Source organism: Malaya genurostris, chromosome 3, assembly GCF_030247185.1.
Source record: "Malaya genurostris strain Urasoe2022 chromosome 3, Malgen_1.1, whole genome shotgun sequence".
NCBI lineage: Eukaryota > Metazoa > Arthropoda > Insecta > Diptera > Culicidae > Malaya > Malaya genurostris.
Genome location: NC_080572.1, coordinates 156,814,370 through 156,831,432, shown reverse-complemented (window position 1 = coordinate 156,831,432; position 17,063 = coordinate 156,814,370). Strand labels below are relative to the sequence as shown.

Here is a 17,063-nt window from a genome sequence, read left to right as displayed (position 1 = left end):
GCAGAAAATAATACGAATACAGACCAAATTTACATGGAGCCAAGTATAGAGGTGGAAATGCCTCCAGAAACGAAGATTCAGAAGTCCACCGGAATAAAAAGGGGGCAAAAGAAAAGCACAAGGAATATTTTAATAATATGAAGAAAGCTGAGCGATTAAGTGTGTGCGGACAAGGGGGATCGCGACCCCGGAATGTAAAAAAAAGAAATGCGTACTATATGAATGAATTGATGATTTCTTAAAGTGCACGACAATACGAAAAATAACTTACAACAGACATTTAACAAGGAATTAGGATCTATGTTACTCTATGGCTACTATTATTATCGGAAAGGTATTAGAGTCCAGACATAAGTTTATTTCTAGAAAGGAAAAACAGGCACACATGCCGGAAGAACCAGCTCGGGTAGTCGGGGAGAGAAGCTGCGGCATGGATGACAACCGGCCAGTTTAGAAGCGATTCCAGTTATAGAACAGAAGGACGACTTCTGAAGCTATAGATGCAAGGATGTTAAGGCATTAAAATGAATACGGCATATAAGCTAGTTGTGGGATAGTTTAGAAAAAGATAGCATATACATTATTGAAATTAATAACCTGTAACAAGCATTCGCATGCCGCAGCTTTAATAACAATTTTCTACGATTTTGTTTTAGACTTTGTTAAGACGTAAAGCCGTCTTGAGCTAGTTTTAATATGATCAGTATCTAACGGGGAAACAGATTGGAAAACCGACATGTGAACATAATGATGTAATGAAAACCGCGAAAATATTACCGCAGAGACGGGACTCGAACCCGTAGCTAACTCCTAACCGGGGAAATTGTTTTACCAATTAAACTACCCTGCATATGAAAACACATGAAGAGAAAGTCCAATTGATTGGACGAAACTAAGCATGCTTCGCTCTACTTAGCCACTACGGTATTCACTTACAGTCCCGTATCGACGGCAACAAATTCAACAGAAACACATACAATGATCACGAGTCTATCTCTACCCATCTGTTCTTGCCGCACGATACTGATTTGAGACTTTTGTTTTTGTCTATTTCGCTATCTACGGGATAACACACGATAGTTTCATCCATCGATTTAATGGATCTCCACTAGTGTGTGGTAGCAGCAGTGACGATTGTGTGATCTCAAACACAATGGTAAAGGTAGACAAACCTTTTATTGTCCTTCAACGATTTTGTTTTAGACTTTGTTAAGACGTAAAGCCGTCTTGAGCTAGTTTTAATATGATCAGTATCTAACGGGGAAACAGATTGGAAAACCGACATGTGAACATAATGATGTAATGAAAACCGCGAAAATATTACCGCAGAGACGGGACTCGAACCCGTAGCTAACTCCTAACCGGGGAAATTGTTTTACCAATTAAACTACCCTGCATATGAAAACACATGAAGAGAAAGTCCAATTGATTGGACGAAACTAAGCATGCTTCGCTCTACTTAGCCACTACGGTATTCACTTACAGTCCCGTATCGACGGCAACAAATTCAACAGAAACACATACAATGATCACGAGTCTATCTCTACCCATCTGTTCTTGCCGCACGATACTGATTTGAGACTTTTGTTTTTGTCTATTTCGCTATCTAGACGGCTTTACGTCTTAAGGTAGCGCTTCGCCGTGGTCACGGGAGTTCACTGCTGTGCATTTCCGATTTGCATCGCACGAAAAGGGGCTCTCAGCAATGTAAAGCACACGTCTTACCTCTTCAAGAGTGGTATACTGAAAGTGGCGGTAACGACCGCGCTTGTGACGACAAAGCTGTGATGCCAGCTCTCATCGTGGATGTTTGCGCATAAGGTTGTTATATTAAGGTTCAGCGTGGGTTACCGTGGCTTTAGTATTTCAGCTGGTATCACACATCCGCTTCCTTTCCCAAAAAAAAGGGTTATGAATTAGTAGCAACAATAGCCTGTTGTTACAGCTTCGAAGCTCAGCTCGACTTAGAACATCATTTCAGGAAACGGGAACTCACTGCGATTCGCTCTTTCCGAAATGCAATGTGTAGCGTCTGAATCGCTCTTTAATTTGATTGAGTTAAAAGAAAGCAAGTCGAAATTGTCAAAATGTATATCTTTTGTGGTTAGTGTGTAGGGTTGTGAAAGACATCAGCAGGAGTGCCAGTTATGCGAAAGTTAAGCAGCAATTGAAGGTTCTTCGAATGTTGCAACATTCATGATTCTGCTCATATATCTAACTTCAATGAGCTATCTCCATTATTCATGAAAAGAGATATTACGTGGTTCGTAGGGGAGGCACAATTTATATTTATATTCTTCTAGTGGTTTTCACCACTCTTCCTGTACTTTGGTGACAAGTTGTTGTAATGTAGAGTTAATCTGGCATCTTTGGTTTGAATGTTGTGTATGTTTTGATGAAATTGTTTTCATATCCTCTTTAGTTTTTAAGTGTAATTTATTATAATTTGTTGAGTGTATAGAAAGGAAATTAATGCATTTCAATTTTCATATGATTTTATTTTCTTTTAGATCAACCGGATTTGGATACACGGAATAATTTAGTGAGTGTAATCGTACAGAAAAGCTGGTGTTCGTTTAGTTCGGGGCGGTCGATCAGATATATTAGAACTCGGCTCAGAAGACGAAGCAGTCTTTGGTTTATCTCCATTAGAAGGAACATTCGTTTGTGTACCACGCCAAGCTTTAATCTTTTTAGTGTGGGATACATGCCGCTTCGTTATTTTGCCATGCTCATTAGTGAGAACTAGGCTACCGTTCCGCTCCTCCAATACTGTGTGTCTCGTCGGGGAAAATCGCGAATCGCCTTTCAAACGATTTTGTCTTTCAACAACGACTTCATCTCCCGGTTTTATTCTGCAATGACGAGCACCACGTCGAGCATCTTCATGTTGTTTCCCAATTAGTTTGGCTTCGCGGTCCCTTTGTTGGAGAAGATCTTCGTCGTAATCTGATTCGCGTGGCTGAAGCAAGGGTAAACCTCGCTTAATTTTTCGACCATACATTATCTCTTCTGGTGGTACTTTCGTAATGCTGTGTGCTGCTGCATTATGTGCATTAACTGCTTTTTTAAGCTCTTCAATGTAGCTTGTTTTATCCGTACTAGCCACTGCCATAGCTTTATTAATTAACTTCATATAACTTTCTACTAAGCCGTTTTGTTGTGGAAATAGAGGTGTCGAGAAAATTAACGCAATATCGCGTTGTTCGCAATAGTTTGCACAATCTTTCCCATTGAATGGAGGTCCATTATCTGTCTTCAAGATTTTTGGGTATCCTTCTTTATCGAATATGTCATCGAGTATTTTTATTGTACATTCATAACTAGTCGTTTTCACAGGTTTAGCTATGATGTATCTCGATTTATAATCGACTGCAACCAAGATGAGAATGCCTCCAAATTTTATATAGGGTCCGTTGAAATCTAGTGCCACCGTATCCCAAGCCACTTTAGGAAGAAATATTCGCTACATTGGTGTTGTCTTCTCCGGTTTGCCGTTGACACAACAAAGTTTGCAGGATTCGACCCAGTCGGTTATGTCTCTTGACATTCCAGGCCACCACACACGTTGTCGCATGATACTTTTCATTTTCGCTATCGAAGGATGTCCCTCATGTGCTACTTCTAGAGCTCGAGTTTGAAGAGTTTTTGGCACTACTGCACAGCCGGTTTTTATAATCATCCCATTGGCCGCAGATAGGTCTCTTTCAACAGTGTGATATCTTTGCAACTCACGAGGCCAATCTCCTGTTTTTAAGGCATCCGCAACATTTTGTAATGTTTTGTCACGATTTGTAGCATCTCGAATTTCGGCTTCCGTTAAGAATACGACCGAATTTGCTTCGAGAGTTGCTAATTCCCATGGACTACTTTCTTCATCGAATGCAGCATCATCTCCATTGTAGAGTCGAGAGGGGGGGTCTGCTATGTTCTCCGTACCGCGAACATATTCAATATCGTACCGGTATGGGCTTAATCTAAGAGCCCACCCATCGGCACGAGTCAAAGCACGCTTTGAATTCTCCCTCGATCTGTTTAAAATAAATGCAACCCCTTGCGCGTCGGTGCGAAGTGTAAAACGTCTTCCAAGCAAAAAGTACGAGAAGTGTTCTACAGCCCAAACAGCTCCAAGAGCTTCTCGCTGATTCTGCGCGTATTTTTTTGCGGTAGGTGTCAAAGATTTGGAAGCAAAACTTATTATTCGAGGTGCTTGATTTGTTCCTTCTTGTACAAGAACTGCGCCTAATGCTACAGGGGAAGCATCCGTATATAAGACCGTTTTGTCGTTTTCTGAGAAAAATCCCAGTGATATCGTACAGTCAATAATGTTCTGTTTGACAATGCTAAATGCTTTTTTCTGTTCAATACCCCATGACCACGATTTTGATGTCGTTGCACTCCACAATGGGCTAGAGATGTCGGCGAAGTTTTTCAAGTACGGACTAAGGAATGATGCTAGTCCTAGAAAACTACGAAGTTCAGATAACGATGCTGGTTCTCTGAAGTTTTGCACGCATTTAATTTTTTCATTGTCAATGTGAAATCCATTTTGATCAAGTTCGTGACCTACAAACTGAATTTTGGTTTTGTCGAATTCGCACTTGGCTGTATTTAAAGTCAGGTTATTTGCTCTCAAGACTTGCAATACTTTCGCAACCGTCGCGTGGAGTCCTTCCAGGGTATCCGAGAATATGAGAAAGTCATCGATGTATACGATAATGTTATCACCAGCATTTTTGAGAATTCTCATCATCTCCCGCTGGAATATTTCTGGAGCGCAGTTTACACCAAACATGAGTCTGGTGAATCTGTACATACCATTTTCTGCCAAAAAAGTAGTCAAGTCTCTTGATTCTTCGGACAATTCTAGGTGATAGAATGCATTTCGTAAATCGAGTTTCGTGAAATATTTAGCTCCGTAAAGCTGGGTTTTCATTTCTTCTAGTAACGGTAGCCTAAAGTATTCGCGGTTGATCGCTTTGTTGGGAGCACGCATGTTCACCACGAGTCGGAAATCATTTTTCCCCTTAGCTACTGCGGACATGCCACTAATCCAACTTGGGGCAGATGTCACTTTCTCGATGATTCCTTGTGATTCCATTTCATCAAGCCTCTGTCGTGCTGCTTCTCTGTAAGCTGCTGGCACATTATAATATGCGCTTTTAGTTGGTGGGATGGTTTTATCGATGCTGAACTTGATTTTTACTTGTGGCATTTTTGGAAATGGATGTTGTTTTTGTAATGTAGTGCAGTGGTTTACTGCTTCGCCTATGTGTAATAGTCCCATGTCATTTGAGGTTGATCGCCCTAGTAACGACCGCGCACCTTTCGGCACAACATGGAAAACGGCTGGTATACCAGACTTAGTGGATCCTATAGCGGAGATAACTCCTTTAAAGGAACATTCGATGCACATTGGTTCTCGAGATCCGTAAGCGTGCAGTCTGCTATTGGGTGCCCTGACGATTTCCAGGTTTGCTTCCCCTGCTTGGAATTCACGTTTCAGTTGAGCCCAATCCGTTCCTCCAATTACGTTAACATCTGCGCCAGAATCAACGAGGAAGCGTATAGGTGCAGATGATCCAATAGAACAAAGGAAAACGACGTCTTCGAGTGAAAGGGCATTGACTATCTAAGTGAATGAATATGTGACATGAAATATAAAACAGTTTTAGTGATGTGATTCATCGGGTGTAATTTTTTTTTTATTCAAATATAATTCGTAAATTTATAGTGGCGTTATTCATCAATATATACCTGTTTATTATCGTTTGTATCAGTATCGATTTCTCGTCTATTCTGCACGCTGTTGATCTGTTTTTGTTGACAGGCAGCCACGAAATGGCCACGCTTACCGCACTTGTTGCAGTTCCGGTTTAGTGCGGGACATATTCCGTTTCTGTGGTTGTAGAGGAAACATCGGGAGCATTGTGAACGCTTTCTTTGTAGTCGCCGGTTAGATTCCTCGTTGCGGTTTCGCTTTGTTGGAGGTCCACTGTAACGAACATTCGGACGCTTCCAATTCGCTGGATCCTGCGGTGGTCGGCTCTGATCGCTTCGAATTTCCAGTAGGCTGGGTTCATCCCGCTGTTTAAGTTCGGATTCAAATGCCTCATTGCGTGTCGCTGATTGAACAATGAAATTCGTGTCGTAGCCGTAAGTTCTAGCTTGCCTCACCAGTTCTCGATTTCTGAGGCCTGTCAAGAGCTGGGCTCGAAAGAATCGATCTTCGTCGTCGACACTGTAATTGCAAGATCTCACTTTGCACATTAACCGAGCGTGAAAGGCAACTGCTGATTCGCCATTTTCCTGTGTCATTTTTGAAAAAGCCTCATGTTCGGCAGCGGTATCCGTCATTGACCGTAAGTAACTTTGAATGTTTGTCACGAAGGTGTTGTAGCAACTGGAGTTTGCCAGGCTCGGGCGCAACTTAGCGGCTTTGACGATTCCTTGCATTTCGTCTCCCATAGAGAGGAATAGAAGTTGGGTTCTTTTAACGGGGTCGTTAACGTTGGCGAGTGAAGCCGCTATTTCGAAATTATCGACGTATCGGTTCCACTCCTCCCACATCTTGTTTGCTGCTATTCCACTAGGGAAATGTTTAAGGTGATCCCAACGAATGTTTGATGAGGTACTTTCGATTCTCTCACATTGGTCTGAGCTATTAGTGAACTTCCAGCTTTTATCGATCTCATCGACACGTGCCGGTGGGGATTGAAAGCGGTTCAAAGCGTTATTAATATTTGAAATCATTGTTTCCATGCGGTCAATTCGATCAGCGTTTAGACGCTCCAACACTTTCTGATACGAATCGCTTTGTGGTACCGTTTCTGAGGTTGATAGGATGGGTTGAGGTCCCGGTGACGAAATCGGTGAGTTTGATGTTTCGATGTTTGTGTTACTGATACCTCTTTCACTACTTTCGTTCCCGCTAGATCTATCATTTTCAGATGAAACATCAGAATCACTGCTCGAGGATTCTTCGAGTACTGCTTCTTCGGATTCGTCTCGAAATTCTGCAGCTTGACTTTCATCGTCCTCTGATGATGAACTTTCGATGCGACGAACATATTTCCCCGGATAAGACATTTCGCTCATTTTTTTTATTCAACTTTTCGCCTGTAATGAGATCACAAGAAAGGTTTGTTTCAGTTATTTATATCGTAAATTTTGGAGCGCGATTTTTGAAATCCACTTCACAACTGACATGTTATTTTTATCACTTTACATTTGAAAGGGTTGCTTCGCCGGAGCATGTCTTCAAAATCAGATTCGTTATACTTGCAGAATATTTATTTTTTTTTTGTTTTTTTCTTTTTTTTTAGGGTTTCTGGCCCGCTAAATAAAATGCGTTAGTTTGTGCAGCGCGATATTTCTAATCCGCTCAGCGCGGTGCTTCTCACCCGCTCAGCGCAGTACTCCTGACTCGCTCAGCGCAGTACTTCTGACTCGCTCTGCGCAGTGCTTCTGACTCGCTCAGCGCAGTACTCCTGACTCGCTCAGCGCAGTACTTCTGACTCGCTCTGCGCAGTGCTTCTGACTCGCTCAGCGCAGTACTTCTGACTCGCTTTGCGCGGTGCTTCTGACCCGCTCAGCGCAGTACTTCTGACTCGCTCTGCACGTAACTTTAACCAGGCTCGACTCAAGTTTATCAATACGGAATGATTTTTTTTTGTAAACTTCCCTCAAGTATTTTTGATTCATTTTTCCGCTTGAACATTGTGTGTAGGCTCAAATTAGAAGCAACGAAAAAGTAATCAACATTCAATTTATGGTTTTCACTTTTATCTTAATATCTGAGTCGCCCCTTTTCGTGCACTGATATCTGATTTAAATTATGTATTTCTAATTTATTTATAATGAATTAAAAGACTGCTCCTGGCAGGATCGCCATTGTGCATTTCCGATTTGCATCGCACGAAAAGGGGCTCTCAGCAATGTAAAGCACACGTCTTACCTCTTCAAGAGTGGTATACTGAAAGTGGCGGTAACGACCGCGCTTGTGACGACAAAGCTGTGATGCCAGCTCTCATCGTGGATGTTTGCGCATAAGGTTGTTATATTAAGGTTCAGCGTGGGTTACCGTGGCTTTAGTATTTCAGCTGGTATCACACAACTGCCTATTCCGGGGTTTCACGCACTTTACCCACAATTGTGAGAAAACGGGGAGGAAAACGGAAATTCCAAGAACATACGATTCTAGATAATTAATTTTTCTATCAATTCGTGTATAAATTGTGCCTGATAAACGTTTTTATCGAAAGATTTCGTGCGAGTTATAAAAATAAATGAGTTTTTCCTTATTCTTTCGCACGCACACAATGTCAACGCATGCATTGGGGTGTGCAAAATGCCACATGCGGTAGACGCTAACAACATTTCTTTTGTTTTCGTTTTCCGTTCTCTCTGCGTAAACGTTGAATATAGATGGGTAGAAAATGTAAGTAAGTGTTACTACTTTGTAAAATAATTACTATTCATGTTTCAATAGAACGAGAAATCAGTAATGATTTTCATGGTTACTAGCTTTGACGCTTTGTTGAAAACGTAGCACATCCCTACATATGCGAGTTGTTTATAGCGAGAAAAGGAAAAAATAAAACAAAATGTTTAACAAAACTCGCACGAAATCTCGCGAAAGAAAAGCTTTCTAACAGATATTTTTCGCCAAATGCATAGTAAAATCATTTACCTACAATCGTATGTTTTTGATTTTTCGTGAATCGGGTTAGTATTGGAGAAATTTGCAATTTAGGGTGAAATTTCGGCGACAAAGCAAGAGGAAGCAGTGAGTTGTCTCGCTTTGACCTGACCACGGCGAAGCGCTACCTTAACAAAGTCTAAAACAAAATCGTTGAAGGACAATAAAAGGTTTGTCTACCTTTACCATTGTGTTTGAGATCACACAATCGTCACTGCTGCTACCACACACTAGTGGATATCCATTAAATCGATGGATGAAACTATCGTGTGTTATCCCGTAGATAGCGAAATAGACAAAAACAAAAGTCTCAAATCAGTATCGTGCGGCAAGAACAGATGGGTAGAGATAGACTCGTGATCATTGTATGTGTTTCTGTTGAATTTGTTGCCGTCGATACGGGACTGTAAATGAATACCGTAGTGGCTAAGTAGAGCGAAGCATGCTTAGTTTCGTCCAATCAATTGGACTTTCTCTTCATGTGTTTTCATATGCAGGGTAGTTTAATTGGTAAAACAATTTCCCCGGTTAGGAGTTAGCTACGGGTTCGAGTCCCGTCTCTGCGGTAATATTTTCGCGGTTTTCATTACATCATTATGTTCACATGTCGGTTTTCCAATCTGTTTCCCCGTTAGATACTGATCATATTAAAACAATTTTCTTTCCACAGACAAAGACGGATAGTCGGCGTGCATGAACGGGTTAAAAAAAGGTGCGAGATACCTCAACGAAAAAAAAATACATAAACATGAAAACTTCCCTATCAAAGGATATCCAGTCGAGATAACATATAGATGAATAAATATATCGACAGATGCACCTAAAAACATATATTCAACTAATAGAAAGAACAAGTATTATAACGAAAACGAAAAAATACGATGCACAAAGATATGACAATGAAAAATAAATATGATGTACAATGCAATTATGAAAAAATTCGTATATAAAAAGGCGGGTGGGTAATATCAAATATATAACTGGATATCGTGAATACGAAAACAACTGACATGTTCCTTAACACTTCCGAATATCAACTAGTTGATCAATTGTACGAAATCGTATGTAGAATTTGAAACGATGCACTTATACTAAAGTACAGATTAGTTACATTCAACATTCTGAAAAACAAATATGAAATAACCAGTATAGTTCTTTATAATAAAATAATGGTGGCTCTGAAAAGAACCTTTCATGAAAGCGTTTGTGATGGAGAGTGATGAGTTGAATTCGAATTCCGATGGATGCCGCTGACTTCCGTCATCTAATTCCAGGCTGAACTCTTGTACGTGAGTGCGATACTGATATGGTTGGTGTAGGTGTAGCGTTTACAACCGATTATAATCTTCCAATAAAGAAAACATTAATTCGCTGGGTTGATCAATGATACAATAGGCCTAATTTATTGAACGAAACTATCAATATGCTATAGGGATTCGTTTCTAGCATTCAGAAGGGTCAAATTGCATAATTCTCTACGGCATTAAACTCTGGAACATTATTCGCAAAAACAAAGAAGGCTTCACTTGATCTCGATTACTATGAAATTCACACAGTGAAAAGTGCACAAATCTAACCAAACAGTTCTAGGTTTGCACTAAACTGAGAATATTTACCTTCTATTTGCGAACAACAAATCCTAATAGTTCTTTAGAAAACTTTTAAGCCATTAGAACGGCTGATTTTGTGTAATGCTCTCCAACGTTGTTTCTTCATCAATGCAAATAACAGGCAGCTGTGACGTAATCGCTCTTGTCGGAAGCGAAACTAGATTTGCAAAGGACACAAAATACATCTGCTCGCATTGGCGATAGAATCCAAACTGATGCTATTTTTGTTATGAGTTTTCTTTTTACGTGATTCCGTTTGTAGCTTTTTCACTAATGGGCGGTCCTAACGGCTATAAAAATAGCCGCATACAGAATTTTAATGTCGATTATTTCATTTCGGATTTGCATAATTTATTGAAAGAAAATATCAATATGCTATAGGGATTTGTTTCTAGCATTCAGAAGGACCAAATTGAGGAACTCACTACGATATTCAACACTTTTCAGAACATTTTTCTCGAACGATTTGTTGTACAGCAGCAGATATTTTGTTTTCTTCCTCAGAACGCGTTCTGATTGGCTGGTGTTGACATGGGTCAAATGAGACAGGTTTTTCAATAGTGTACTATTGAAATACTTCAATGCTTTTGCTATACACGTTTAAGTTGAAAAATTTCGATTCTATAGGTAGTTAGATTGTATAAATGCTTTCACAGATCACTGAGCTATGAGCTTTAAAAATACGAGCAAGGTAAACGCGCCTTATGAATTATCCTCTTTGACACTCGTTTATACCAAACATTTCAGAAAAGTTTCATTTTGAACTGTTTGAGATTATGTTACACAACTGAAAATTCTATCATAAAATTGTGATCATATTTCCGATGGCATGTCGCAAGAATTATGTTGATTCATTAGATACAACAGGAGATATTCACGATCAAAAACTTATCACTCTCTCAGAGGGTAAATTTTGAAAAGGCGACCCATAGTATAGTAAGTCGTATTAACAACAAAATAATAATAATAACAGTCATAGGATAGAAAATAGATTACATTAGAGGCACAGAATAATACAAAATGACTAGATTTTTTTTTTTTTTTTGGAGTCCCAAACTGTGTGTCCCCGAAAATAGTCGTTGCAGAATGAAGGATGTCGGTAGCTTAGACAGCTACCTAAGAGAACGAGAGAGTGTGATCGGATGCGGTGGCAAGTTGAAGACAATGGGAACCGTGGAACCACCAAGATGTCAAAAGGAATAACAGCAAAGTTTGTAACCAGTGGTCACATTCAATGGTAATGGTCTCCGCCATAAATGATTGCTAAACGCGACCTGCTCAGATTCTCTTCCCTTCTGCTAATTCACCATCTCCTACCATGGCAACACGATCACCAGTGTGAGTGATAGCCTTCCACGTCCGTGTTCACATGTGAGACGGAAGGGTCACTCACTGCGGCAAGTGTAGCAGATATGCATTTTACAGTGCTCAATGCAACGGTTGGAACTCCTTTTCGCGCAATACCTATTCACTGTGGTTGGTGCTATCGGCAGGGCTACCAATGATTGACAGTCATAAACGTCAATCCTTATGGTCTAATACAACCAAAAATATGAACAATTTCCGGGTCGGTATGAGGTTGGCTGTGCTCAGCACTAATTGGGAAAGTTCTTTCCGTTAGTGACACTCAATGAAGTAAGAAGTGCGCGCGATTCTCGCTCCTATAATATGTTAGTGATGATTTATAAAAAATTGTTGTAACGTGTTAATAATGTTATTTTTTTCTTATAGTCTAAGTTTACCAAATCGAAAACAAACAGTTATTAAAATTATAAAATTGTTTTATAGTAAAAAGTATTCAAACGGTTAGTCACATTATAGTAGTACAAATTAAAATGGTGTTAAAATTGTATATTTATATTTAGATTGAACAGTGTCAAAACCAAGCTTGAAAACCACGGAAAGAACGAAACACATTATAAAATTTAGCAAAAGGTAAAATAATTAAATAAAATCCTGGAAAGTGGGTTTGGTTAGCGTTCAGCAAACACGTGATCAATTAGCTAATGTCTACTGGGTAGGCCTCAGCGGCCTTTTTGTTTCGGGCTGAAGACTTTGTCCGAAGCCATTCTCGTTCCCAGATGCTGAACTCGGATAAATCGGGCGCAATCATAACGCACGCCCCTAGTAAACGAATCAGGAGATTCTAACTCAGATGCTGACAATTCTACCCCAATCGCTGAAGATTATAAGACCATCAACTTGAAGCCGTACGATAAGCCACATGCCAGAGTTACAGCTTGGGAATTCCATTCTTCGTTATTCGGCATGGCTGCCGAGATAAATACCAGTTTTGATATGTAACCAGTCGCTGATCACAACACATTTCGTCGTGGATCACTGCCTGATGTCATTGATCATCACCCGTTTCGTCGAGTACACACTGTGAACCCGAATCATTCTTCCAGAAGAAACACGCAAGTAAAACAATCAAAAAGTGACGTCACATAGATATAAGATCATTGTGAGGGTAGTAATAAAATTATGATCATGTTTAGAAAATCTGTGGCAATTTAGTAAGAAAAGGTAGCCATTACTAATATCGTTACACGATCACTTTTACCGGTTTCTAGACTCAAAAAGGGGTCTTCAGTCCTCGCCTTTGAGTGTTCTCCAGAAGAAGCTTTCCTAAATTTCGCTTTTGAGTAATTTCGAAAGTAGTACTTGCACTACCTATTGATAGTCCACCTTGATCATCAACCACAGTGGATATTTCGAGTTCATTTTGTTCCCGTTAGCGAAAGAGTGCTTGTGGTGAGTATAGGCGAACACCGATTGTTTGTCAGTAGTAGTGAGCATAACACCCCTCCAACCACCCACTGAGCAAGTCGAGGGGCAACAAATTGGCGCCCAACTTCAAAAACCCATATTTTTTCTGATCCCGCACGGGAGATAGAAATCAGTACGCTGATTAGGAATTAGCTTCGTCCTCCAAACGAAGTGAATATTTTTAATTTTCAACAGAACTGTACAACTTTCATCCGAGATGGATATTGAATTCGATATGCAATACAAAAACCTTCTAGTGCATCATTTAGATAAAGAGGAAATCGAATATGAACTCACGATTCGAGGGATTGAATTTTCGGAAGTAGAAACACGCGCGGTTCTTTCTAGACGCTTAAGAGAACAAATCAAAACCGAAAAGGAACAGGGTAACGCGGATTTAGATTTCAACCAATTAAATACATATACAAATACGGAAATTTTGAAAATAGATGCGAAGGTGAAGGAAATTAAGGATTTCTTGGAAAAAAAAGGCGAGTGGGTAATGTCAGAGACATAACTGGATGTCGTGAATACGAAAAAACTGACACGCTCCCATCACTTTTCCGAATATCAGTTAGTTGATTGATTGTATGAATTGTGCAAGCTTTCTCCTTTTCACTAATAGAGTTTGAAGTGATGCACCTACATTAGAGTACAGATTAGTTACATTAAACAGCTACTATTCTACAACTATATATTCCAAACTTGAAACAATTTTTAATTTGCTGTAGTTTATTTTTATTGAAGCTATGATGTTCAAAGATTCTTCTCGAAATTTTAGTGGCCTGGTCTCAAGTGTATCGACGATCTTCGGTATGCAAGAGTAATTTTAATAATAATAATGATAATAATAATAATAATAATAATAATAATACAGATTAATCTGTATATATATATATATATATATATATATATATATATATATATATATATATATATATATATATATATATATATATATATATATATATATATATATATATATATATATATATATATATATATATATATATATATATATATATATATATGTATAAATAAATAAAATACATATTAATCTGTATATATGGCAACCCTGTTTCGCATGGCATATTTTCACACGACCCCATACTAGTATAAAGATGTGTTCAACATCATCACTTTCGCTTTCGCATTGCCGTTCGTAATTCAATGTGCTAGTGACGGTACAAATTATTTTAATTTCCATCTTGATGAATCTTTTGGTTGGAAATATTGAGATCTGAGATGGTTCTCGTGTGTGTCTTGTTTCGGTAACAGTTGCTCAGAAAATGGTAGGAAAGCGACAAAATTCAACTAGTTAATAATGATCTTTAGCACTGAAAAGTGCTTTGAATGGGCCTTGCTGGACCTTTTGGCTGCCTTTCTACCAGTTTTCGGTGTCATCGTGCTGACGGTGTCTCGTGCGTTCAGATTAAAGCAGCTATTTCTCACATCACATTTCAGTTTATACCTGGTACTGGCAGCGGTGTACGGACAGCCCTTTTCCAAAATTCCTTTTCCTGTTCACAGAACGGGAAACAGTGAGATGACATAAAAGAGAGAGTTAGTAGAGCGCAGCCAGTAATACTGAATTGACTGTCTAGGTATTAACAGCATCTCGTGGAATTTTTACGCAGAAACACGCACACAGGAGGAACAGTTAAGGACAAGGCAAAGTCCCGCTCGAACCGTGCTGGTCTGCAGTTCTCAGTTGGCAGAATCCATCCGGAAGGGAAACTACGCCGAGCGTGTCGGTGCCGGTGCAACGATCTATCTGGTGGCAGTGATGGAGTACTTGGCAAGAAAACGAAAATCATCGCCATCTGCAGCATTCAATGTTGTTGCAATACACGTACAAGTTGAAAATTTTTGATTCTATTGGTAGTTAGATTATATGAATCCTTCCACAGATCACTGAGCTATGAACTTTAAAAAAATACGAGAAAGGCAAACGCGCTTTATGAATTATCCTCTATGATACTTGTATATACCAAACATTTCAGAATAGTTTAATTTTGAACTATTTGAGATTATGTCACACAACTGAACATTTTATCATAAAATTGTGATCATATTTCCGATGGCATGTAGCAAGAATTATGTTGCTTCATTATATACAACAGGAGATATTCACGATCAAAAACTTATCACTCTCTCAGAGAATAAATTTTGAAAAGGCGCCCCATAGTAAAGTAAGTCGTATTCACGACAAAAGAAAACTTTTGAGTGAACAAAAGAGAGTTTGAAGACGCGATTGGTTCATTATTTCACTCGAGCGAAACGTATTTCGGAAAACGCAGAAGACGATGAAGATCTTAATGATGTCGACACGATATGCTCAAGCATTCGTGGTATTTACAACTACTACTTTTCTTTATTCTCTCAAATAGGACAGCAAGAAGTAGTAGAACAAATTAATCAGACCCTATCGAACTTAGTAATCAATAAATCAACTCTGGATCCCGCAAAAGATTAATCGAGTTCGTCAAGTAACGATGATGATAATGCTTTCGTTACGCCTGGTCGAAACATTAAAAGGAAGTTACAATCGGTAGAAAATAATCCATTATCATTACAAAATAATTTGTTCCCATTTCTCATGCAAGCGGGTGCATATCCGTGGATGTTCGGCCCACCGCAAACAAAAGGGAGCACAGAAAAGGTTAAAGTTTGGCAAAAGCCATTACGCAGGTAGTAAGGTTGAGGATCCTGGTTTGTTGAAAAAAAAAGATAGAAGCAAGAAACAAATTCGTCGTTCGTCACTGAAACAGAAAAAGCAATCTCGAAATTACGATTCGAGTTCAAGTAGTTCTGCCGGAACAGAAACGGGTTGGTCGTCGGACAAGTCGTACCAAGAATCGCGAAAAAAAAGTTATAGTCGGTTCGGGAAACGAAGGCCAGTCTGGGACTGGAAACGGAAATACGATGGTACCGATAACGGTCAAACATTGATGAAATTCTTAAAAGAGGTTGAATTTGTGGCAAAGTCGGAAAATATGTCGAATAGGGAACTATTTAAGTCGGCTATTCATTTATTTAGTGGGTCCGCGAAATCGTGGTTCATGACAGGTTTTGAGAACGATGACTTCACTTCCTGGAACGAACTAAAAGAAGAACTGAAAAGGGAATTTTTAAGTCCAGATCATGACCATACGAGTGAGATACGCGCGATATCAAGAAAACAGGGCCCCGTGAAAAATTCCAAGATTTCTTCTTGGAAATGCAAAATCTCTTCAACTCGCTTACAAAACCAATGACCGAGAAAAAAAAGTTTGAAATAGTTTTCCGAAACATGCGCGCGGATTACAAGGGTCACGCGGTTTCTTCCGAAATCGATAACTTAGTAGATTTGAAAAAATTCGGCAGACGTTTAGACGCGACATACTGGTACAAGTATCAAACTACTACCGGTGACAATATACGGGGAAAAACAGCACAAATAAACGAAATCAATACAGGGACTAGACTCAAGAATAAGCAAACCCCGGGAAACGAAAATTATAGATCGCGAAACTTTTACAACTCGAAACCCCACGGTAACGCCTCGGACCAAGACACCAAAAACATATGTAAAACCGGTAGTGAGGAACGAATACAGGATTCTCAGAAAGGTCTTAATATTTTGCTAGAAAATTACCAGCCACCCAAAGATGGCATTTGTTTTAATTGCCGTCTGAAAGGGCATCACGCGCGTGAGTGTGATCGGCCAAGGCACAAGTACTGTCAAAGGTGTGGTTTCCACAACGTGGAGACGAAATCGTGTCCGTTTTGCGAAAAAAACGCACCAAAGACTGTCCCCAAGGGCCGACAAGTCTAGCGTTCGTAAAGCCCCTCTCACATGAAATCCAAGTTAAAACTTTTCAATCTCTGGGTTTTGAAAAAGTACTCCCCACAGATTACATACACACTTCAAAATTTGAAATTTATGAAAATATTATTCATCTAGAGCATGATGATAGACCGTTCGTAGAGATAACCGTTTT

At 39.5% G+C, this 17,063-nt stretch overlaps 1 protein-coding gene across 7 annotated transcripts in view; it reads left to right on the top strand.

Annotated features, from left to right (window-relative positions):
• LOC131437718 (transmembrane ascorbate-dependent reductase CYB561) overlaps positions 1 to 17,063 on the top strand; it is a 267,545-nt gene that overhangs the window by 162,178 nt on the left and 88,304 nt on the right. The window lies entirely within an intron of this gene.